Raw genomic sequence first — 26,477 nt, forward strand, 5'->3', positions numbered from 1 at the left:
CTCATTCAGAGAACAGGTGCTGAGCTGGCTGCTCATATACTGTGCACATGTAAATAAAGGGTGACTTGGTGACAGGATACCAGCCTCAGTGCACTATTTCACTACTCTCACAATGAAAAACGCAAAAGCAGCAACAAATCAGTGAACCAATTGACTCATCTAATGCAAATTCAGTATCAATTAAATGAATTTAAAAATGAATTTAAAAAGCAATGGCAAACATGAATGGAGCTTTCTGATATTGCCTGTTGGTTCAGGGTCTGTTGAATTCTAGCTGTCTTTGTTGACAAGATGGATGCAGGCATAGCCAGTTTAATAGATGCAGGAGGAACTAAGAACTAGCTCCACAGAAGTTCTACTTTGAAAATACTCACTGCCCTTTTTGTTATTACTTGCTCATAGAATGTGGGTGATACTGGCTGGGCCAGTATTTATTACCCATCCTTAATACCCCTCAGGAAGGTGGTGGCAGGCTGCCTTCATGTACTACCACAGTCCTTGAGATGTAAGTACCTCCATGATGCTCTAATGGAGGGATGCCTAGGAATGTGACTCAGTATCACAGTAATACAAATCCAAGTCAGGATTGTGTGTAGCTCAGAGAGGAACTTGCAGGTGCCCCTTGTTTTTCTAAGTGATAGGGCTTATGGGTTTGGAAGGTACTGCCAAAGCAGACTTGGTAATTTACTGCAGTGCATCTTGTAGATGGTACATACTGCTGTCATTGTGCATCAGAGGTGAAGGGAGAGAGTGTTGAAGGTCGTGGATTGGGTATGAATCAACTACTTTTTCCTGGATGGTGTCAGGTTTGTTGAGTGCTGTTGTTGAAACTGGTCTTACCCAGACAAGAATTCCATAAGCTCCTGACTTGTGCCTTGTCTGTTGTGGACAGGTATTGGGGAGTGAAGGAGAGAGTTACTTGCTGCAAAATTCCTTGCCTCTACCCTGGTCTTTTAAAGCGGGCTGAGCCTTCCTTTATATAAAAAAAACTGACTGAGCTGCTCAAGACTGGCTGTAATTAGGTGGAACAAATTACTACAGATGTTGGAATCTGTACCAAAAACAACAAATGCTGGCGATCACAGTGGGCCAGGCAGGAGAGAGAGCAAGCTAATGTTTCCAGTCTAGATGATTCTTCATCAGAGCTGAAATGGTGTGGAGGGGACAGCTTTTATTGTTGGGGGATGGGGTTGAGTGTAGAGTGCTGGCAGAGGAAGGATGTTGTTAGTTCAGATTAAGTAATCGGAATATGAGAATGGTAGAACAATGGTGTGTCTACCTGACAGACTGGAAAGAAAAGGCTGGAGGCTGGAAGAACACAGTAAGCCAGGAGGCAATAGGAGGTGGAGAAGTCGACATATCGGGTGTAACCCTTCTTCAAGATTGGGGATGGGTGTGGAGGGAGCTGCAGATAAAGGGAATGGCGGGGGCAGGGTGGTGAAGTGGGGATAGGTGAAGACAGGTAGAGGGTACAACTTGGTTGGTCAATGGGAGGAATGAATCCGGTAGATGCAGGAAGGAGTGGAAGGGATGGGGAGGAAGGCTATTCGAAATTGGAGAACTCAATGTTGAGTCCTCCAGGCTATAGGGTGCCTAGGTGGAAGATAAGTTATTGTTCCTCCAATAGGAGCAGTGGTTTGTTTCGGCAAAAGGAAGAAGCCGAGGATAGTCATGTTGGAAAGGAAGTGTTGGGGAAATTTAAATTTCCAGCATGTCTGGTTTTCAGTGTAATTAGTCGGAGATCACAGTCATCAATGTAACAATGATGTAAGTGCAAAGTCCATTCACTCGTGTACAAAAATTTGTATGGGTGTCACCTACTAACAGTGGGTCCCAATGTTACATATTTAATATATCTGACACCTGTTTCAGTCTGCCACTCCATAGACCTAAAAATTGTCAGCTTCCAGGGATGATTTACTGCCCAAATATTGCAATTAAACACAAAACTGTTTTGGCAGTAATGGAAAATACTGCTTCCTCAAGTAAATCCTGCTCGACAGCAAACCACTTCCTAACAATATTATTACCAGTGGAAAAAACACTGCAACGTTGAACAATAAATTACATGCAGCACATTCACATACACTTTTACCAAATTACTCCAACTAAGCAAAATATATGATTAACAGCATTCTTTTTTTGCAATACAAAGCATCCTTTGGACCCACAAAATGAATACTCCACTGCACTAAGTACATATTTCGAATCTAGTTATAAGCAGAGGAATATCCCTTTCATGGGCATGAACAACTGAATTTTGAGTTTGTGTCTTGCATGTTGCTGCACCCAACAAACAGTTGTTCAGGCATTTAGTTACCTGAAAATTGTGCAACGTCAGCCAGAAACCCACTACTGCGGCCTCAGAATGGTGAAGAAGTGTTTCCTAACACTAAATGTCAAACTCTGAAGCAAATTCTACAATAGTCTCAAAGACATTGGCTAGGAGAAGAAATGGACCACTTATATGTTTGGTTTTAAACATTTATATAAACACCATTAAACATTACGTCTTTAATAACCTGCATTTGTGCTGAATCTGCCACAACAGAGGATTGTGTTCTGAGAGATTAAATCAATATAGCCATAATAAAATGTGTGAAAATTTACTCACCCAGCTGGCATAATCTGTGCAGGCAGATTTTCTTTTAATATTGCAGCAACTGTCAGTAGGATCAAAATAGTATCACACACAGCATCCAACAAAATATTCTACTTATTTTGTTCCAGTTAAGAGGTATGATTTTTCTGCTTTGAAAAGTCAAACAATCAAGCAGGATATAGGAAGTATAAGAAAACATTAACAGGAAGTTAGACAGGAAATTGAAAAGCAAAAACCTCATTAAGGTAAAAGAAAAGGAAGAGAAACTCTTCAATCCTTCGTTGGTTTGAGTAACCAGGCATCTGATGATATAGATTTATAATTCAAATCACAGTAGTCGTTAGTAAATGGGATTCACCCACACAACTATTGACTATGATTCATGAGTTATGAAAGTGGTTATTAAATATACCATTAGGCAATTTTCATTAATTAATGATAGACTGGGGCATAATTTTCCAAACTTCTTTCTATGTGTGGCAATGAGCAATTAACACTTCACTGACAAGATAACTTGCTTCATCACATGGCAATCAGCTCATTAGGAGCTGACAGGCAGAGCAGAGGCAGGTTTTGTGGCTATCAAAGGCCATGTCACTGGCGTCCTGGCTAGCTATAAGCTGCCGACCAATAAGAGGGTCTGGGTTCAGCTTGTATCAAGGGTTACTTGTTGCTGGATCCAGTGGAGGAAAGGTAGGGTTTTTAAAAAACTGCTTGTCTTGGGGGTCCCATGTGGGTAAAAGGGGTTTACCGCATTTAGATGAAAGAGCAATGGGGTTGCTTCCAGACACTCCTAAATTTCAACAAAGATGGTAACCCAGACCAATCCATTCAACAGAAAACCATTTTATCAAATGGTAATGCTTTGAAATGAATGTATGATCATACTGGACCTCCATTAATGTATATAAGCTAACTTGCACCAGCATGTCTCATTCACTCGTTTATTGGTCTTTTTCCCTCTGGGTAGCCACTTTTCTCACCTGCAGGGGAGGCAGATAATGAGTGAGAGGGCAAGTTGAAGTGTATCTGTAGCCACTAATTGACTATTAAAAGGGCTTTAATTGACAGCACATTGAGAAAGTGCCCAATGGACCCTTTTACTCAGAACTTAATTGGTCAGATAGTGAGAAGGGGGAATATATCTCTTATACAAACTCACCCAATTATTTCCCCTACTTGCCACCTCACTTGCTGCCTACTGAAAGGGAAAAAATTCTCCAATGATTATATTTCTCAATTTTTGCATTATTATTCCTTACATTTACATTTTCCACTAATTTTCAAAAAAGAGTGCAACATTTTCAGAGATGCGTATGTCCACATAAGTGATTACATTTCCAAGACAAACAGAACAATTGTTTATGCAGGGATTCTTTATGTCACCATTTAGATGAAAGATACTACTTCAGTCAATTATGTATAAGGGTTCACATCCAACATACATTTATGATTGCTCAGTCCTAGACATCTTTATAATGTCGAAGGTCATTACAAATGTGAGCAGCTGTATCTGCGTCGAAGACAAGACTTGCGACCAATCAGACCTTCCACCTTCATCCCTCCACTTAGTGACATTCCAAAGGGCAAAATTATTAAAGCTTACATAATACTCTGTGGTATAACCTGTGTTGAAATGCAATAAATGGCAGTATATAATAGTTCCCTTAATTCCAATGTGGTGCTTTCAATTATCTATTGCAAAATCAGTGGAAAGCAGTAACTGAAATGTTGCCAAAAATCAATTACAAAATAGCCATTGCTCTGCATTTAAACAACTAGTTTGGCATTTTAAGTATAGTTTCTCCTTATGTGAGTGCCAGTACCTGTTAGTATCCAAACACAGCATAGAAAAACTTTACAACAATGTTGACAGTAAAACTCTGCCAAGATCTAAGGTATAAGGCAATGTTCTGACTCTTGCTGCGGAGTGAAGTGTAGAGTTAGCAAAATGGTTATACTCTTAGCAAAGACCAAAAAGAATTGTGATCTCAGACAGCCTTGGATTTGAAACAAAAAACACATAGTTCTGAAAAAAAACTCAGCAGACCTGTTAGCATCAATGGACAGCACAAATATTTAAAGATTTCACACATATCCTTTTGTTAGAGCAAGATAATAGAACAAACAAAAAAAATTGAAAAGGGAAACCAAGAAGGGAAGAAAAATTGCACACTCACATCAGAGACAATAAAGAGAATGATTTGTCTGTAAAAGGTTTAAAAGTTTAAAAAAAAAGAGTATGTTATGAGATTGCTGCAACAGGAAAGAAAGTAATACTGGAAAGGGTTTAATAAAGCTAGGACATGTGAATAACAGAGGAACAGGAACACAGGATGGTTGGTGAGGTAGTTCTGAATTGGAAAACCCCAATGGATCTAATGTTCTACCCATTCTTTGCTACTCAAGAACCCTCCCTAACATCTTTTTTTCTGCTTCATTGATCATTGCAGTGCTATCTCTTGCTTTAAAATAGAGATTTTGTTCTCAGTATGTTCAGTGATGTTTTTCTCAAACACCTCAACCTCATGTTTTACTTGCCACTACCATTCTGGCCCCCGTCTTTATTCCATTTCAGCTTAATGGAAGTTTGGGAAATAAAGACTTACCTTTCAATTAGGTGATCGGAACCTTCTAGTCTTAACATTGACTTGAATACCTTCAGAGATTAACTTTAGCTCACACTTCCTTTCTGGCAGGGCATGCTGGATATATGTTGGTATTTTATGAGGGTCAGGGAAAAAGGCTTCTTCAGACGGAAGGGAAGGTCTGCTACTTTAGCTGCAAACATTACTGGTAGGACAGACTATACCCTGGGTGTCACTCAGCCAACTGGGTTATATTCACACATGTCATTTCTTGTGCTTTACTCTATTGTCTCATGTTACCATCTATATAGTCAATTAATAAACTCCTAGTTTTCTTTGAAATATGGTGTAAATATGATTGCCGATTATTATATGGTATTGTACGTGCAATTCAGAAACTGCAAGTTCAAATCCCGCCACAGCAAGTTATGAAATCAGCTCAATAAATCTTAAAATAGCCTAATGTCAAGAAAATAACTGTGATAGCTGCCAGATTGCCACCACAAAATAACTAACTTCAGGAGGGTAACCTGCCATCCTAAAGATATACTCCACAACCACTAGTGCTTCCAAATAAACCTGTTGGACTATAACCTGGTGTTGTGTAATGTTTAACTTTGTACACCACAGTCCAATATCAGCACCTCCAAATCATCCTAAAGATAGATCTTCATGTGATTTTATTTTATATTTATTCATGGGATGCGGGTATTCCTGATGAAGGGCTTTTGCCCGAAACATCGATTTTCCTGTTCCTAGGATGCTGCCTGTCATTGCTGGCTAAGCCAGCATTCATTGTCTATCCATAAGGTGGTTTGTGCAATAAGATCCCTGAACAGGATGATTAAATATCTACCTTGAGGAACTCTTGCCGAGATATTCTGGAGCTGAAATGACTAACCTCAAACTGCCACACCACCTTCCTTTTTGGTAGGTATGACTCCAGTGGACAGATTCCCCCCACCCTGGCTCCCATTGGCTCCTGCTTTACTAGAGCTTCTTGCTGTATACTTGGTCAAATGTGGCCTGGATGTTAAGGGCAGTCACTCTCACTTCCCTCCGGAATCCAGCTCTTTTGTCTATGTTGGACTAAGGTTGTAATGAGGTCAGGATCTGGGTATCCTGGGCGAAACCGGAACTGAACAATGAGGAAAGATTTTAGCCTCCTGTTTTGCACAAAAATGCTGGGCCCTCCATCCTTGAGGATGGAGGAGTTAGTGGAAGTTCCTCCTTCAGTAATTGTCAGCTACCATTAACAATTGGATGTAGCAGGACTACAGACTTTAGATCTTATCTGTTGGTTGTGCAATCACGTGGCTGTATCTACCCCTTGCTGGTTATGGTGTTTGGCATGAAAGTAGTCCTGTTTTATCATGCCGCAGATTAACACCTCATTTGTCGGTAGTCCTGGTGCTGTTCCTCGCATGCCCTTCTGCACTGACCGTTGAATCAGGGTTGATCCCGTTGCTTGATAGCATCTCTTGTGGTGGTAAGGCAAATGCCAGGAGTGGAGGGTGGAGTGGTGATGGACCTAATGATAGAGGGAATGTTCTCTGCAGAATGCTGAAAGATGCGCTGGATCTCCTCCACTTCCTGCATCTCCACCCTTGAACCCCACCTGGTCCTCACCTTCCACTCCACCAATCTCCAGATAAAATGAATCATCCTCCGCCATTTCCACTAATTACAATCAGACTCCACCACCAGAGATATTTCCCTCCCTACCCCTTTCAACATTTCTGAAAGACCATTTCCTCCGCTAGTCCCTCGTTAAAAATATGTCTCATCAACCCACCCTCAATTCCCAGCACTTTCTCCTGCCACCACAAGAGGTATAAAACCTGCACCAACGCCTCCCCCTTCACCTCCATCCAAGGCCCTAAAGGATCCTTCCACATCCAGCAGAGATTTTCCTGCACATCCAAATACCTCATCAACTGTGGCCATTGCTCTCTACATGGTCTAATCTAACAGGGGAGACAGGACACCAACTTGCAAAACTTTTCAGAGAACTTATCCAGTACACATGCACTAAACAACCCCACCACCCTGTGGCCGACAACTTCAACTCATCCTCCCACTCTGCCAAGAACATGCAAATCCCGGGCCTCCTCTACACCAAATCCTGGCCATCTACCGACTACTAGAAGAGCATGTCACCTTCCACCTTGGGACCCTCCAACTACGCAGAATCAATGTCAATTTCACCAGTTTCATTGCCATTGCCATTTATCCCAGATCCAACCCTCCAACTTGGCATCATCCTCTTGAGCAGTCCTATCTGTCCATCATCCTTCCCACCTATCCTTTCCACCCTCTGCTCCAACCTATCACCATCATCTCCCACCTTCATCGACCTATTACATTCCCCCAACCCCACTCCCCCTCCCATTTATCTCTCAGCCCCTTTAGGCCCTCCCCCTACAGTCCTGATGAAGAGCTTACGCTTGAAATGTCGTCTCTCCTGCTCCTCAGATGCTCCCTGACTGGCTATGCTTTTCCAGCGCCACACTTTTTGATACTGAAGGCTACGCATAGTTTACATTCTGTGCCCTTGCCATCCTCAGAGATTCCTCCTGGTTTTCAACATGGAGTATCACATGGTGGTGCGTTTGGGGCAGAGCAGTGAGGTACATGACAAATCAACTGAAGGTTTTCTTGCAAATGCCTGACCTGATGTCATGAGAGTTCATTGGGTCCTTTAATGTTTCAGCTCTGGACAAGTTACAAGTCATTGTTTGAGTGCGAGCTGCAAAGTTGGCAACTGGGTCAGGAATTTCTTATTCAACAATCTCCAAATAGTTTCTTCCTGAAAACTCAAGCTTCACTAATAATCAAATATCCAAATACTACCATAAGATCACCAGATTGTTATGGGGCAGAAGGAGTCCACTCAGCCCATTGTATTCTCCAGCTGTACAGTGATACTCTTTTGCCTGAACCAGGTGGCAATTTTGTTTGTCCATTAAAGTTGTTAATTTCATGATTTGGTACAATGGATTTGAGTTATCGCCTCCTTCTGGTTCTGTGGGTAGAATTCAATGCCCTTCCATCCAGGACAGTTTAGGATGTTTAATTAAACAGGAAGTTGTTGGATGGAAAGCCTTTCCGCCTCTGAATCAATTGAAAGTCTTAAATGGGTAATTAATTTCAATTTAGGCCCTTATTTCACTGCTGCTTGACCAGCTGTGACCCAGGGGATTAGCCAGTAGTGACCTGAAATGCAAACCTAAATTTCAGATTTAGAGGAATAGGTCACGCTTTCAAAGACATACATTACCTAACCAAAGGTCCTAGCATTGTTAGTGCTGATCCCTTCCCTTGCAAACCCATCTTTACTCACCTTTGACAATCTTCAGCCTCTGGTGAGTGCTTTGCTGGTATCTACCACTGCTGTCCTGATGGCATTATCTGCAAAGCACAGTTGTCAGCCTCTAATTGACGAGGAGATCTTGGGGTGCAGGTCAGGATTTCAGCCTCGGAATTCCTTGAATGTGGGGAAGGCCTGCCTCTCACTCACCACTGTATTAAGAAAGCCTTCCCCAATGGAGGTGATGAGGGACTCTTGCCAACTGTCGTGCTGGAGGGCAAGACCCCTGCTGTCTGTATGGAATATGGCTGCAATTCACAAGACTGTCAGTGCCAGCTGGGATAAAAATAAAAACTGAATTTTATTTTTGAGTGCAGACATAATTTTGAATGGATCTAACATTGGCAGACCTGACTAATACATGCGGAAGGAAAAACTCTTAAAAGTGAATAATGACAATGATTGCTGCTGTTGGTGCAAAAGCAAGCCAGGGTTTTTGCACAAATAATCGCCTTTATACTTCTGGCAACCATAAAACCAATGTTTGACATTGTTTATATTTTGAATTTTATTTTAGAATTAGTCATTTAAAAACATTGTAATGTGTGGTTTAGTGTTCTCATAAAATGTAGCTTTTTTGTTTCCTTCTGGATGTTGAGTATTTGGGGAAAGATCACTGTTTTCTCAGGGATGGAGTAATTGCTTTTCGAAGATTTTAATTATAATTAGAGTACATTAAGTAGAAGCTTAAGGGAAATAATGTGTAACAAACAGATTTCTGACAGACAAGGACAAAAAAATAAAAAAATATCCGATTTGGCGTTAAACATCACCAGGAATTCTATACCAAAGACCATGCAGTAATCACAGTTATTACTAAATCTCAATTTGTTTAGTTATTTAATCTTAGTCATTATTATTAAACTTAGTATTAGAACAAATACTTTATGCTTTATAGAAAGCCTACAGAAAGTGACCAGAGTTAACAGCGGAGCCCTGAAACAGCAGACAGTGATGATATTATTTTCTGGTGCCTTCTCTTGTCTACCTTTCTTATCTACCTTTTCAATATATAATGTCCCCATACAAGACAGTAACCAGGAAAATCTGTGTTTAAAGCTGTGAGGCAGCAATTCCAACTTAGTAAGCACAGGTAAGTGAGAGGTGGGAAGTTTATAAAGGGACATTGAACATTGAAATGCAACATGAGTGCTGACATTTTAAAATTCATTTACAGGATGAGGGAATCACTGGCTAGGTCAGCATTTGTTGCCCAGAGGGTAGTTCAAAGTGAACCATATTGCTGTGGGTCTTGAGTCACACGTAGGCCAGACCAGGTAAGGATAGCAATTTCCTTCCCTAAAGATCATTAGTGAACCAGATAGGTCTTTCCCCAACAATCAATTCATGGTCATTAGACTCTTAAAGCCAGATCTTTACTGAATTCAAATTCCACTATGTACCATGACAGGATTTGAACATTACCTGCGTCTCTGGATTGACAATAATACCAGCAGGTCATCACTTCCCCAGGTTGGCTCAGCTGATAGCACTCTGGCCTCATGGTCATAAGCTCACTTACTAAAGGGCTGAGAAGTTAATGCAGTATTTCGGAAGTACTGTAATCTCAGAGGTGATGTTTTTCAGATACATTAAAATCCATTGCAGGATGTTCTTTTGATGACCTAGTCAATCCTGCCACCAATGACACTAAAGCCAGTTAATCAATAACTTATTAGCTGTAAAATTCTTGGAGGAAATAAAGGGAGCTTATGGGTACTTATAAAAATGCAATTTTTTTTAATGAAGCAGCTTTTATGCATATTCATTTCTTATTCTGCATATTATATGGCATAAAGCTGGATACAACAAAAAAAACTTTAACATAAACTATTAAGAAAGGTGCTGTTTAGTTGAAACTAAACTGAATTATCATTTGCAAGTGAAATGTAGTCAAATAGCCTAAAGAATGTTTCAGATACACTGGTAGTTTATTGTGCACCAGAACTCCTGTTTCCAAGGGACAGGGTCAGGATGATAATGCTATTTTGGAGAGTTCAATAGTGTGAAAATGAAGTAAATTAGTGAACTGGATGTTTTAAGTTACCATGTGTTATTGGAATGTAGTTACTGAAAACATTATTGGCAGCCTTCAGACTCATGAAATGATGGTTTGTGGAAGAGTAAGCATTGTTTGGCCAGAACCGGGAACTGACCTTGACTGAATTTTGCAAAGTTCAAAGTTCAGGACCACTTGCTGAGGAGTGGGCTGAAAATGCTGGCTTGACAGACCTGCTATTTGGTGTTTTCAGTCAAGTTGTTATGAACAAGTGTTATTAATTCTATAGTCTTACTCAAGTTGTGGACTTGCACTGATATTGGAACATCTGTCTGATGCACAAAGCAGAAGATCCAGTTTAACATTGCTTTTCCTCCACTGCTGCTGCCAGACCTGCTGAGTTTTTCCAGCAATTTCTGTTTTTGTTTCAGGTATCCAGCATCCACAGTTTTTTTTTTGGTGATTAATTCACCACATATCTTCCAGATGTGCCCATCTAGAAGAGATTCTGCTCCTCTCACCCAAAGAAGGTTCACTGGACTCGAAACAATAATTCTGCTTTCTCTCCACTGACGTTGATAACTCAAGTGAGATTTTCCAACAATTTCTGTTCATGTGTAGAAGATCAGTTGACGAGCTTCAAGTTTCATTGAACCAGACTGGGTTTGATTTTGCACCACCAACAAATTTAGCTACTGTATTCCATTCTATTGGAAGAACAGGCTTTGTAGAACAACTCATCTTTCATCAACACTTCAAGCTTATTTGCTTCAGTGAGAATTGGATGTTATTACTATTCCAAAAACTTAACCGCAGTAATTGCTGAGGGTTTTCTGTTACTAAACAATAAAAGTCAGTGGAAACATCGGGCTAATTTTTCCAACCACATTATTGGTAATATAACCAGAATATTGGCGATCCAGTGTACTTAACATGGAGAAGTATTTAACATGGGAAGCTAATGGAGAGAATTCCTAGGGATAGGATGTATGTGCATTTGGAAAAGCATGGCCTAATTAGGGAAAGTCAGCATAGCTTTGTGCGGGATAGGTCATGTCTTACTAACTTGATTGAAGTTTTCGAGGAGGTGACAAGGGTGACCAATGAGGATAAAGAGCGGATGTTGTCCACAAGATTTTAGTAAGGCTTTCAACAAGGTTCCTCGTGGTCGGCTCATCCCGAAGATGCAAAGAATCCACAATGACTTGGCTGCGTGCATTCAGAATTGGCTTGACCATAGAAGGCACAGAGTAGTGGTAGTGTTTTTCTGGCTGGAGGTTTGTGACTCAAGGTGTCCTCTGGGATCTGGGACCCCTGCTGTTTGTGATATATATAAATTACTTGGATGGAAATGTAGATAGGTGGGTTAGTAAGTTTTCAGATGATACAACTCGATGAAGAAGGTTGTCAAAGTATACATAGGGATATAGTTCAATTGCAGATATGGGCAGAGAAATGACAGGTGGAGTTTAATGCAGGTAAGTGCGATGAGCTGCACTTTGGGAAATCAAATACTAAGGAAAAGTATACAGTTAATGGCAGGACCTGAACAGCATTGGTATAGAGAGGGATTTTGGCATTCAAGTCCTTAGCTGCCTGAAAGTGGCCACTTAAGTAAATAAATAGGGTGGTAAAGAAGGCATATGGCAAGCTTGCCTTTATCGGTTGGGTAATTGAGTACCATAGTCAGGATGTCATGCATGTTATAAAGACTTTGGTTAGTCTGTACTTAATGTATTGTTTTAAGTTCTGGTCACCACATTACCTGGTTTACCAGGATGCTCTCTGGAGTAGAGGATCTAAGCTATAAGGAGAGGCTAGAAAAATTCAAGTTGATTTCTCTGGAGTGGCAGAGGCTGACAGGAGACTTCATAGAAGTCTATACAATTATGAGATGTATAGATAGGGTTGACGGTTGGAGTCTTTTTCTCCAGAGTTGAAGTGTCTAATACTAGGGGGCATGCATTTAAGGTGAGAGGGAGAAAGTTTAAAGGAGTTGTGAGGGGCTAATTTTGTTTTGGAGTGGTAGGAGTCTGGAACGCACTGTTCAGGGGTGGTGGAGGCAGATACAATAGGGTCGTTTAAGGGACCTTTAGATAAGCACATGGATACACAAGGAATGAATGGATATGGACCACAGGCAGGCAGAAGGGGTTGGTTTAATTTGACATCATATTTGGCACAACATAGTGAGTGTAAGGGTCCGTTCCTGTGCTGTACAATTCTATGTTCTAAGTAGAATATGGAATTGACCCTGTGATTTTATTTCAGTCCTGGAGTGGAGGAAAGCCAGTTGAATGTAAACCTGACTTTTGTATGCAAGCCTGGGGGTTGATACGAGGAACAACAAAGCACAAATAAGCATCAAAATCACATCCTTTATGTAAATTAGCCTACCATCTTAAGCTCTCAATAACTGTTGTCAGTTGACAAAACAATGGCCACACGTAGCTTCTGTCATTGGATTAACAAGCATGCTCAGTGCAGACAAATTTAGATGAAACACATGTCACAAGGAAAGCCGAGGCAGATTCAACAGTATAAATGCTTTATGTTGTTGTAACATTCTCAGGGCAGCCCGTGTTCCTGATGTCAGCTGTAGGTTTTCTAACAAATGGAACTACAATGGATCAGGACTCCTGAATGACAGCTGTTTAGAGTCACAGGGCTTGTCGTCCAGAGGCTTTGCCTAAGCCTTTGGGCACATGGTTCAAATCCCACCACGGCAGTTCGCGAAATTTAAATTGATTAACAAAATAAAGAATTGAAAGCTGGTCACAGTGATTGTGACCACGAAACTATTACTGATTGGTGAATCTGATAAGGTTTTTAGACAATGTCTTTTCAGGAATGAGATATGTCATATTTACCAGGTCTGGTCAACATGTCACTCAGACTCCAGCTGTATAATTGCCCCTCAACTGCCATCTGAAACGGTCTAGTGAACCACTGGTCCAAGGGCAATTAATGACAGGCATCAAATGCCGGCCTGCCAACGATGCACATATCCCATGAAAGAATTTTTTTAAAAATGCTGAGGAGTCTCCAAACTTGGGACTCGAGGGAGTGGTGGATGCAGACTGACCAAGTATAATAACACCTGCATTTGGTGGTTCCTACATTAATTTCTGTTTCTTATCTAAAGTATCTAGTAAGTGCTGTTTAAATGTCTGCAGAAGATACAAGTAAGAAAGCAAGGTGCTCTCAAGGTGAGAAACAAAATACAAAATTGGTAGAGTTCTTAGCAACAGCAACTAGGGACAAAGGACAAGCATCACTCGAGGTCTCCAGAAAGCGACCAAGTTAAACAAAAATTAAGAATGGCTGTTCACTTATGCCAATCTTTAGGGAACCTATTTGAACCAGGCTGGAACCAAAGTTGTTGGTTCATCTATTACACTTTATAGATCATGTTGCAAGGTTGATTCATGTGCTCAATCTCTCAAATTAATGCATTTAAACTAGACTTTCACTGCAGAAATAGATTATCAGTAAATTGTGTACTTTGCAACTGAGGTACTTGTGGCTGAAGCTTGATTTTCTGTCTGTGTGGGACCTCAGCAAATCTACATATTCCCACATGCTTGCATTCAGAACTTTTATCCATACTCCTTAAATACAATCCCTCCAGGACTTTTTTGAAGCCAGCTGCTTTCATGTTGACTTTGTATTTTCACTCAGCTGCACATTCAATGGCCCTGAGCTATTCAAACTCTATTACAAAATGAAGAGTAACAAAACTTCCAATTGCAATTTTCATTGCTCATGCAAGATTATGAGCATAGGAAACTAATGCTCTGAGAAGCTGTTTATGAAACAGATGTGATGTCTTACTTACCAGTGAGGCTGCCGTCTGAAACGGTCTAGTGAGCCACTGGTCCAAGGGCAATTAATGACAGGCATCAAATGCCGGCCTGCCAACAATGCACATATCCCATGAAAGACTGCGGCCTCACAGCGCCAAAGACCCGGGTTCAATTCCCGCCTCAGGCAGATGCTGTGTGGAGTTTGCACATTCTACCCGTGTCTGAGTGGGTTTCCTCCCACAATCCAAAAAATGTGCAGGCTAGGTGAATTGGCCATACTAAATTGCCCAGAGTGTTAGGTGAAGGGGTAAATGTAGGGAATGGGTCTGGGTGGACTTGTTGGGCCGAAGAGCCTGTTTCCACACTGTAATCTAATCTAAATTTAAATATATCTCATTAAACCTAAGCCATGAAGTATAAAATGCTGAAATGTTGGGCAACTAGGGATAGTCAATAAATGCTGGCCAGCCAGTGACACCCATGTCCAGGGACTGAATAAAGAATTTTATAAAATTACAATTGCAGGATGTGTAATTGTAATAACTTGGGTCAAACATTCAACACATCATGTTATGGGTTTGTTCCAAGTTGACAAGACAATGTTTTCAATTTTGTAAGACAATACATATTTATATTACATTTATTTGTTCATTTATTACAATTTTATGTACATGTTGTGTTACATAGTGAACTTGAAGGAAACAATCATATTTAGTTGTCAGTATGTGCACAATGCAGTGATGCAGCAGAGCCTGTTTCTGCAAAATCTAATTTATTGTGCAATTGCTTTCTTAAACAAAAGGATACTGAATGTAAGCAAAGGTTTTCAAGTTAATTCCACCAATGAGGTAGCTTAGCACTTTAATTACATGTTACAGTGTCAACATGGAAAGAAACAAATTGCAGTTTGGTTGTAGAACACAATTTCTTAAATTAGTGGTCTTTCAGATTGAATCAAGTCCACCTCTGCTCTTTCAGGGACATATAAAGCTCTCTCCAATGGATATTAATGAGTCCCTGGCACGATTTTGGAGAAGATCGGGCGTTATCCCGAGTGTTCTGGTCAATACTTATCAGTTATCAACATTACTGTGAAAAGAAATAGATTTTATCTGGTCACTATCAAAGTGCTGCTTGATGGAGTTTGCTGTGTGCAATTTGGCAGCACTTTTCATACATTACAAATATTCCTATATTTCAAAAGTGCTTCATTTGCTGTAAATCACTTTGGAGCATCAGAAGTCATGGAAAGCACGATGTAAATGTATGCCTTTTGTTTGTTTTGAAGCTTCAATATACATTATTATTTGGGAGCTTGTGTTTAAATTAGAGGGAAAAAAATCAGTTTATCAGTTCTGTGAAAATCTGACTCATTTTTGAACACGAGTTCAAACAACATTTACAAAAAAGACATGTGAATTCAACTGAATGACTAGCAGGACATCTGGGAAAACGATTGCTAATGTGTTTGGTGACTTGTGTTTTACAACCAAGAGAGAAGAGGTAAGAAACAGGACCATTTAGAGACAGTGAGGCATTCATAGACAACGTATTGTTTTTAGCAGCCACTAAGCAATCAGGACTGTGGACAAGTCCTGAGTTGCTCAGATGTAAGTGGGGAGAAAGTTCAGAAGCAGAAGGCTATGAGAGTATCAGAGAGGTATACTGCCTATGAGGGTTGTGTCAAAATCCCATCAGCATTGTGGATTTACCTGCAGTACATGGACTGTAGTGGTTCTAAAAGGCAGCTCACTACCACCTTCTCAACTGAACTGTAACAATCATTTACAATATAAATGAATGATTTGGGTGAGGGAAGTGAACATACTGTAACCAAGTTTGCAGATGACTAAAAAACAGATGGTGAGAATGAGACAGTCTGCAAAGAATATAAATAGATTAAGCAAGTGGGCAAAAACTTGACAAATGAAATACAATGTTGGAAAATGTGACAGTCATAGAGATGTACAACATGGAAACAGACCCTTCAGTCCAACCTGTTCACGCTGACCAGATATCCCAACCCAATCTAGTCCCACTTGCCAGCACCCGGCCCATATCCCTCCAAACCCTTCTTATTCATATAACCATCCAAATGCCTCTTAAATGTTGTAATTGTACCAGCCTCCACCACATCCTCTGGCAGCTCATTCCATACACATACTACCCTCTGCATGAAAAAGTTGCCCCTTAGGTCTCTGTTATATCTTTCCCCTCTGACCCTAAACCTATGCCCTCTAGTTCTGGACCCCCCAATCCCAGGGAAAAGACCATGCCCCTCATAATTTTGTAAACCTCTATAAGGTCCCAGCCTCCAACGCCCCAGGGAAAACACCCCCAGCCTGTTCAGCCTCTCCCTGTAGCTCAAATCCTCTAACCCTGGCAACATCCTTGTAAATCTTTTCTGTTCAAGTTTCACAACATCTTTCCGATAGGAAGGAGACCAGAACTGCATGCAATATTCCAACAGCGGCCTAACCAATGTCCTGTACAGCTGTAACATGACTTCCCAACTCCTGTACTCAATACTCTGACCAATAAAGGAAAGCATACCAAACGCCTTCTTCACTATCCTATCTACCTGCGACTCCACTTTCAAGGAGCTATGAACCTGCACTCCAAGGTCTCTTTGTTCAGCAACACTCCCTAGGACCTTACCATTGAGTGTATAAATCCTGCTAAGATTTGCTTTCCCAAAATGCAGCACCTCACATTTATCGGAATTAAACTCCATCTGCCATTTCTCAGCCCATTGGACCATCTGGTCCAGATCCTGTTGTAATCTGTGGTAAACCTCTTCGCTGTCTACTATACCTCCAATTTTGGTGTCATCTGCAAACTTACTAACTGTACCACTTATGCTCGCACCCAAATCATTTATGTAAATGACAAAAAGTAGAGGAACCAGCACCGATCCTTGTGGCACTCCACTGGTCACAGGCCTCCAGTCTGAAAAACAACCCTCCATCACCACCTTTGAGCCAGTTCTGTATCCAAATGGCTAGTTCTCCCTTTATTCAATGAGATCTAGCCTTGCTAATCAATCTCCCATGGGGAACCTTGTCGAACACCTTACTGAAGTCCATAAGATCACATCTATTGCTCTGCCCTCATCAATCTTCTTTGTTACTTCTTCAAAAAACTCAATCAAGTTTGTGAGACATGATTTCCCATGCACAAAGCCATGTTGAGTATCCCTAATCAGTTCTTGCCTTTACAAATACATGTACATCCTGTCCCTCAGGATTCCCTCCAACAACTTGCCCGCCACTGAGGTCAGGCTCACTGGTCTATAGTTCCCTGGCTTGTCTTTACTGCCCTCCTTAAGCAGTGGCACCACGTTTGCCAACCTCCAGTCTTCCGGCACCTCATCTGTGACTATCGACGATACAAATATCTCAGCAAGAGGCCCAGCAATCACTTCTCTAACTTCCCACAGAGTTCTCGGGTACACCTGATCAGGTCCTGAGGATTTATCCACCTTTAACCATTTCAAGACATCCAGCACTTCCTCCTCTGTAATCTGAACATTTTGCAAGATGTCACCATCTATTTCCCTACAGTCTAAATCTTCCATATCCTTTTCCACAGTAAATACTGATGCAAAATACTCATTTAATATCTCCCCCATTTTGTGTACAATGGCAGGAAGAAAAAAGGATCTGAATATTATTTAAATGGAGAAACACTACAGAAATCTACAGAAAGGAGCAAGCATCCCAGTTCAGTAGGTAATAGGAAAGTCAAGTGGGATGCTGCCCTTTACTTTAAAGAGAATGCTACATAAAAGTAGGAAGGCTTTGCTAAAATTATACAAGGCAGACCACAGCTAGAATATCCTGAAGAATTTTGGGTCCCTTGTTTAAGGAAACCTGTACTGGCATTGAAGTCAGAGGAGATTCACTAAACTGATTCCAGGTACGGAAGGGTGTCTCATGAGAAGAGGTTCAGTAGGCTGAGTCTGTACTGATTGGATTTTAAAAGAATGAGAGTTGACCTTACTGAAACATAAAAGAATCTTTGGAGACTTAACAGTTAAGATGCAGAGAAATTGTTTCCAATGTGGGAGAGTCTGGGATCAGAGGGCATAATCCCAGAATAACCGGTTGCCCATTGAAAACAAAGATGAGGAGGAATTTCTTCTCAATGGGGAGTGAATCAGTGGACTTCTTTATCATAGAAAACTGTTGAGGCTGTTAAATATATTTGGGGCTCAGTTGGACATACTTTTGTTCAGTAAGGGAAGTAATGATTAAGGAAGAAAGGTAGGAAGTAGTGTTGTGGGTTACCAGATCATCCTTGATCTCACTGAATGGCATAACAGGTTTATGAGCTGAACGGTCTACTTTTGCTCCCACAACTTTTGATCTCATTGTTATCTGACTGATCCAGCTTCCTCTTTCCCCAGTCACCCTTTTGTATTCTCCACAAAATCAGAATGAGAATCACTCTGCATCTGCTGTTGCTTTAACCTTCTAAGTTACAAAGTAACTAACCATTAGATTAAAAGTATGAATGACATATTAAAAGGGAAAAACTTGCTGTATGATAGCACAAAATTTTATCTCCTGACTGTTCCATATGCATAGTTTTCTACAGTTTGTCTTGCAAGCATAGGTAATACCTGTGGCTTTTGTGATTTAGTAATGCAGCCAGAAAGTCAGTCTCTACCCATTATGTGAGTCCACTGCAGTATAGGTCATGGTGACAGTACCGAATTGGGAAGCCAGATTCCTCCTCTTGAGAAAAGATTATGTCCTCTGCTCCTGGAGTCTTCCCCACAAAGAAAGACAACCTCTCCACATCTACCACAACTTGCATGTTACAATAAGGTCACTTCCCATTCTTTTAAATTTCAGTAAGTACAGATCTAACCTACTAAACCTCTCCTTATCACACAATCCTTCCATACCTGGTACACACCAAGTGAACTATCTCAGAACTGCCCCCAATGCCATTCTATTGTTCTTTACATAAGGAGTCCAAAACTGTTCACAGTATTCGGGTGTGCTCTGATGAGTGCTTTGCATAGTTTTAGCAAAACCTCCCTACTTATATAGTCCATTCCCTTTGAAATAAAGCCAACATGACATTCCTTATTACCTGCTGAATCTGAAGGCTAGCTTTTGTGATTCATGCACGAGGACTCCTAAATTCGTCTCTTCTGTAGCTTTCTGCAGTCTCCCTTCATTTAAATAATAATCAGCTCTTATACTCTTCCTGCCAAAATGCATAACTTCACATTTTCCCACATTATATTCCAGCTACCAAGTTTTTGCCCACTCATTTAACCTGTCTGTATTCCTCTGTGGATTCTTTGTGCCATCCTCACCATTTGACTTCCCAACTATTTTTGTGTCATCAGAAACTTGGCTATAATACATTCACTTTCTTCATCCAAGTGGGGATGCACTGGCCTGGTGATATTATCGCTAGACTATCAATTCAGAGAGCTTGGTAATGTTCTGGAGACCTGGGTTCAAATCCCAACATAGTAAATGGTGAAGTTTGAATTCAATAAAAATCTGGAATTAAGCATTCATTGATGGTCCTGAAACAAATGCTGATTGTCAGGATACACCCAGCTCATTCACTAAAGTCCTTTAGAGAAGGAAACTGCTGGCCTAAATGTGACAGCAGAATCATAGCAACATGGTTAACTCTTGAATGGCCTGTGGGCAATTAGGAATGGGCAATAAATGCTGGCCTAGTCTGCAATGCCTGCATTCCAAAACAAATATATTTTTTAAAAAGGTAAGAAATTCCACAGATTCACTACCCTCCTTGGCAAAGAAATTCCTCCTCATCTGTTTTCCTTGGGCAACCCCTTATTCTGAGATGTAGCCCTCTAGTCTCAGACTCTCCCATGAGGTAAAAACTCTTCCACATCTACCCTGATCTCCTACGTAAGAGTGATCATAATAATTGTACATTCAACTAGGTGGTAAGAAACTTGGATCTGAAACTAGCATCTGAAATAAAGGGTGGACAGAGATGGCTAAAGTAGACTGGGAAAATAGATTAAAAGATCAGATATGGCAGACAATTTTTGACAGTATTCACAACTCTCATTAAGGTACCTTTCATTTAGAAACAGTCATCACAAGGATGCACCATCCTTCACTAAGTAAGTTAAAGATGGTATCATATTGAGATGTCATCTCTTCAAAGCAAGTGGTCAAATTAATTAACATACATTGCAAGATTAGATTGATATTTTGAAGTTTAGTACTTCAGATTTTATAAGTACAGTTTACCCAACTATAATAATATTGTTGAATAAATGGATGCATTTCTAGATGACCTGTAATATTAAATATCTAAATTAGGATTGAGAAGTTGATTGCTAATGGCTGACTACATGGTCTAAATATAACTTTGGGATTGCCTAATGTACACTGTTTGTGTACATTAATTCTCATGCAATCATTTGAACAATTGTTTTTATTGAATGTCTCAAGTAAAAATAATTTTGCATTTATACATTACGTCATTCACATCCTCAGAACATTTCAACACACTTTAAACTGATGGATGTACTTGATGTACAGTCATTGTTCATTCAGGGAATAACCCTGACTAAAACACAAGTAAAACCAGTGTTTTCTTTGACTTGTGCCAGTGGATTCTTTGCAACACTTGAACGGTCACACAGGGCACTTCATTATATTTGTGGCAACCCAGACTATGTACTCATTATGAAATGGGTCTTGAACTGACAACCTCCTGACCCAGTAGTTCGAGAGTTCCAGCAAATATGCTAATTTGTAAACAAGGAGAAAGTGAGGACTGCAGATGCTGGAGATCGGAGCTGAAAATGTGTTGCTGGAAAAGCACATTGGGTCAGGCAGCATCCAAGGAACAGTAGAATCGACGTTTCTACCCTTCCAGCAACACATTTTCAGCTAATTTGGAAACATGTCCATGTTTACTAACAATAATCATCCTTTTGGTGGATAGTTTTGCAATGTACACTTCTTTTGTTTTTAATTAATTTTTGTATTTCCATTATGAACTCATTCTCTGTCAACTGTGAGGTACTTCTGTGAAATATCCTCCTGCACTATTGTCAGCTTACAAAACTAAAATATTATACTTATGAGTAATCCAAGATATCTGAATAATACTAAAACACATAATCACAAATAATAATATATTTGTACTGGTATTTCTACAATCACACCAACAGATGATAATGCCAGATAACATTTGCTCGTTAACCATTCTAACTATTTCAGCTTAGCTTTAGCTCACACCACAGTAGATCTTATCTTTGGTCAGATATGTGGTTTCTAATGACCTTTTTTTCAACAATAATAACAATTAGTATTTAAACAGCATTTTTAACACTACAAAATGTTCCAAGCTATCAATTTTTGAGAAGATTTGTAGTTCAGGTTGATGATAAGTATGTAAGTTAGTTTGCTGAGCTGGAAGATTTTGTTTTCAGAATTTAGTCAGCATACCAGGTAACATCATCAGTGAGAGCCTCCTGTGAAGCACTGGTGGTATGTCCCGCCTCTACTTATAGGTCTTTGAACAAAGAACAAAGAAAATTTACAGCCCAGGAACAGGCCCTTCAGCTCTCCAAGCCTGAGCCGATCCAAATGTACTGTCTAAACCTGTCACCCAATTCCTAAGCATCTGATTCCCTCTGCTCCCCACCTATTCATGCATCCGTCCAGATGCACCTTAAATGAATCTACTGTGCCTGCTTCTACCACCTCTGCTGGCAATGTGTTCCAGATGCCCATACCCTCTGTGTGAAGTACTTGCCTCGTGTATGCCCCTTAAATTTTCCACCTCTCACCTTGAATGCCTGACCCCTCATTATTGATTTCTTGGTTTCTTAAGGTGGGTCATGTGTTTTTTTTAAGGCAAGGTAGATCGGGTCTAAATCAATGTGTTTATTGATGGAATTCTAGTTAGAATGCCATGTCTCTAAGAATTCTCATGTGTGTCTTTGTTTCACCTGTCCGAGCATGTGTCCCAGTTAAAGTGATGTCCTTCTTTGTCTGTGTGTATGGAAACTTAGTGATAGTGGGTCGTGTCTTTTGGTGGCTAGTTGGTGTTCATGTATCCTGGTGGCAAGTTTCTTGCTTGTTTGAACAGCGACTAATGAAACTAAAGAATCCATTAAGGTACTGCCATTAAATCTAACATCATTTACAAGATACCATGCAAGAACTGTAAAAAGCACTACATTGGACAAACAAGCAGGAAACTTGCCACCAAGATACACGAAAGAAAAAACAGAAATGATATCACCCACCTTAAGAAACCAAGACCTATAAATAGAGAGGTGGGACATACCACCAGTGCTTCACTGGAGAATCTCACCTGATGCTATTACCTGGTATGGTGACAAAACATCTGAAAACAAATCTTCCAGCTCAGCGAGCTAACTTCCTAAACAGTTCCAAGCTGTTTTACTGGACCATAACAAGGCAAGAAATAACACAAAGCTAAAAATGTAGATTTCAATTAAATTGACTAAAATTTGGGTCAAACAAATAAGCTTTAAGGATTTTCTTAAAAGGAGAGATGAAAGAGGTAGAAAAATAAAGAGAATCATGAATGAAATCCTGGCACATTAGACCTAGACAGCTGAATTCACCACTACAAGTGCAGGAGTGAAGCAAACTGTAACACTCTTAGTCATGAAGGTGTAAGGGACAAGGACATGTCCAGGAATGAGAGGTCATGGTTTTAGGACAAAAGGTTGCAGATTTAAACCGGGGGTAATGACAAAATACTTCTCCCAAAGGGTCATGAATCAGTGAAATTCACTACTCCACAATTCACCACCCCAACATGGTTGTTATACCAGCCTATAATGTCCATTTTTATTAAACATTAGTTCATTTGTAAGTGAAGTAATTCAAAACATTAGGGACATGATCAACTATTCTTGTGATAATTTTTTTTTCAAATAGCTCAAGTGATCTCTACTCCTTAAATTTGAGTTATTTTCCAAATAATTATCACTATGATGCCTGATGAATAATCTTTTTTAGAACTAACATTCATTTCAAAAATGAGTTCTAGCTGAGGCTATTCCTTGGAGCATTATTGTGGGTTTCGAGTACTTAATACATGCTACATGGAAACACACAGTTCAGAGTCAGAGTGCACTGGTGGACAATATTTTATCTCAATTAGTCTTTTACTGCTTCACCATTAAAGACAACTACTAAGTGCATCTGATACTGTCTACATAAATTAAATAAACCTCAATTTAACATGCTTCCCCAATCAAAAACAGTCATACAGTTGTTAGAGATGCTTTTTAAAATATATTATTTATGTTTTTAACCTCAGACAGGCAACATATGACCTCAAACTCAATTTGAATCCCTATTTAGATTCTTATGTCTCCACATTGTGTTTTTAGCACTACCTAAACTGCTTGTGTTCTTTTCATAGTTTTTATGACTTTAGGAGCACTGCTGTCATCACAGTTTTAATGTTAAGTTGCCTAACCAGAGCAAATTTAATACCAAAACATCACCCTCAAACTCAAGTCAAGGGCATGATGTTATTCTGTGCTCCATTGTTTAGTCCAGATTTCTGTCATTGCTTCCATGTGAGCTGTTAAGTTTCCACTTGTGCATCAGGTGGTCACATCAGTCATGTTCAGACCATACTTTATTGAGTGTTTTCAGCGTGCTCTGGAGGAAATTATTGGGTGGCATACAACGTGCGTCTTTGAGAGGGTATTTTCTGTCCAAGCTTCCCTCTAGAGTTGCAGATCTGCAATTCACATCCTCGTGAGTTTTGTGGAGCCCTATGAAATTTTGGAGACAATTTTCTTGTCCATAGACAAGGAAATCCAAGTCACCACTGTGTTGAATTATTTTTCTGTGTTGCTGCTTCCCAATGAATGGAGCAATGGGAGATATTTGAGAGGACTGTAACTTCTGAACTAGAGTTAATCTCTCAGAGTTTCAGAGATTTCACTACTAATGAACTTGTCTGTCATTGCATTGCATGTGGAAACATGTGGCCCATATATGTGCAGAGTTAGAACAAACTAATTATTGTGTAGTTTTAACATTGCCACGTTTTTGCATCTGTTTCACCTGTATCAATCTTCTTGCTAGTTCTTGTGATGTACATATTGTGAATAAAACAGGGCAATCACAAAGTGAAATCTATAGATGTGGGTAGTATTTCTGAAAATTCTCTTCTTTCTCTCAGGCACTCCCTCAGGATTGAGGATGCCCTTTTTACAATCCCATCATTGGGTTCTGAAGTAGCTGCTATGTCCAATATGCAGTTTACAGATCCTGCCCATGCATAGTTGGACAGATTGGTTGTCGACAGGTTTGTATGCTCCCTCTGATGCCTCAGTTTCATCTCTGCACATGCACGACAAAGTCTCGCGTGTGATTTGTGCCTTCCTGAAACAGCCTCCTATAATTTTGGTCAGTCATGAGCCAGGTCCTTTTATATGTGGGTGGGTATATCTGGCCTCTTTAGTGATGCTTTGTGGTCATAGCTAAAATATTTTGGTTGTCCTCCTAGGAATCATCTACTGCAACCAAGTTGAGATTTGGGTGCCAGCTTATAAATGACATGTCCAGCCTTGTGGAACTGGTTTGGATCATTAGCACCTCAATATTAGGCTGGTTTGGGAGAGGAGGTTGTTTTTGGACAGCCTTTCATGCTGCAGGATTTGGAGGAGCAAGTGCTGGTTCTTCAATGCTTTGAGGTGATCACTGTAAGAGGCTCCAAGTCTCCAAAGTATAAAGGAGAACAGGGATCACTGCTGCTGGGTCAACTACGGCATTTAGTCCACGAATCATAGCAGTGACCGTAACAAAGATAATTATTTAAGCTAAAAGCCAGACACCGATCATGGGTTTTACAGTAGGGTTTTTTTGTGGACTCTGCGAATGTGTGTTTGTCATGGTTTCTGTACTGCATGTTTAAGTGCGCTGTTAGCCTGGGCTCATTACTGTTCTGAGGATAACAATGTTTACAAGAGACCGTCTCTGTGGTTGTCCTCTCAGGGTTTCCTGGAACCTCTAATAGGCCACAGGCAAAACTTTTCTTGGTTCTGCTAACTCAAGCTTATTGGTCGTGGTCTCTTGCTCATATTATTAACTATAATTCACAGAACTGACCAAAGGTTATTCAAAATTTGAAAGAACAACAAAGGACGTTTGAAAAACTCAACAGGTCAGAAAACAATTAATATTTCAGGTTGAACTGAAGAAGGATAGAAATATTTAATTTAAGCTCGGAGAAGGAAGGGGAACTCACGTAGAATGAAGGGGAGGGTCTGTGACAAGGTAAAGGCCAAGGTGATTGTGCCTGAGAATCCACACTGAAGTTGAAGTATGTGAAAGTATGTTATATTGGTTGCCATCGGATCTGTTAATGGCCAGGCAGATTATTTCGCTCAATCTGTGCTTCTCTGCTCATTGTATATGAAATAGAGATGGCGCATGAGTTGCTTTATAATGGTAGGTGGCACCATCTTCTCACTGATACCTCACACTCACAAGGGCACCACTCAGTCCATCTCTGCCACTGTACAGGCATCTCATGAAAACCCATTGCCTGCAAGCAGAGGGATCACACGCTCGATATGCACTCAAGAGCTCACATCCTCCTCATCCTCTCAAACTACTCAATCCTTCCTGGCTCTGTGCTTTCTACCCACTCACTGGGGATACCTCACCACCTCACATCGTTCTGCATGCTCACAAACTGCTGTTGCATTCATTCCCATCATACTCAATCCTTCTGTATCTCTCACTGCAGGCAAATTTGGCCCATAACCAGGCCGAGAGAGGTGGAGGGTGGATGGTTAGACTGGCAGGGAGTGCTGGATATCAAAATCCTCTGCCACTTTGAAAAAGTCAAGCTGCTGGGGAAAGAACAGAACTGTTCCTGTGGGGACAGTTAGGCACCAGGTGGGCCAGCTACTTTGCACTTGATCCTTCTTGGATGTGCAAAATAGCAAAAACATTGCATTGCTAAAACAATTCTGCATCCTCAGCAACCAATTCTTTCTCTGCTAATTAAGCATGAGTGACATGCATGTTGGAACAGACTACAGCCTGAGTCCTTCTGCATCAGCACCATTTCTGAAGAAGAAACC

The 26,477-nt window shown here is 40.4% G+C and overlaps 1 protein-coding gene across 4 annotated transcripts in view; it reads right to left on the bottom strand.

Moving 5' to 3' along the window:
- The window catches only part of LOC140476240 (ena/VASP-like protein), a 266,243-nt gene that overhangs the window by 164,631 nt on the left and 75,135 nt on the right, over positions 1–26,477 (bottom strand). The window lies entirely within an intron of this gene.

This window comes from Chiloscyllium punctatum, chromosome 4, assembly GCF_047496795.1.
Source record: "Chiloscyllium punctatum isolate Juve2018m chromosome 4, sChiPun1.3, whole genome shotgun sequence".
NCBI lineage: Eukaryota > Metazoa > Chordata > Chondrichthyes > Orectolobiformes > Hemiscylliidae > Chiloscyllium > Chiloscyllium punctatum.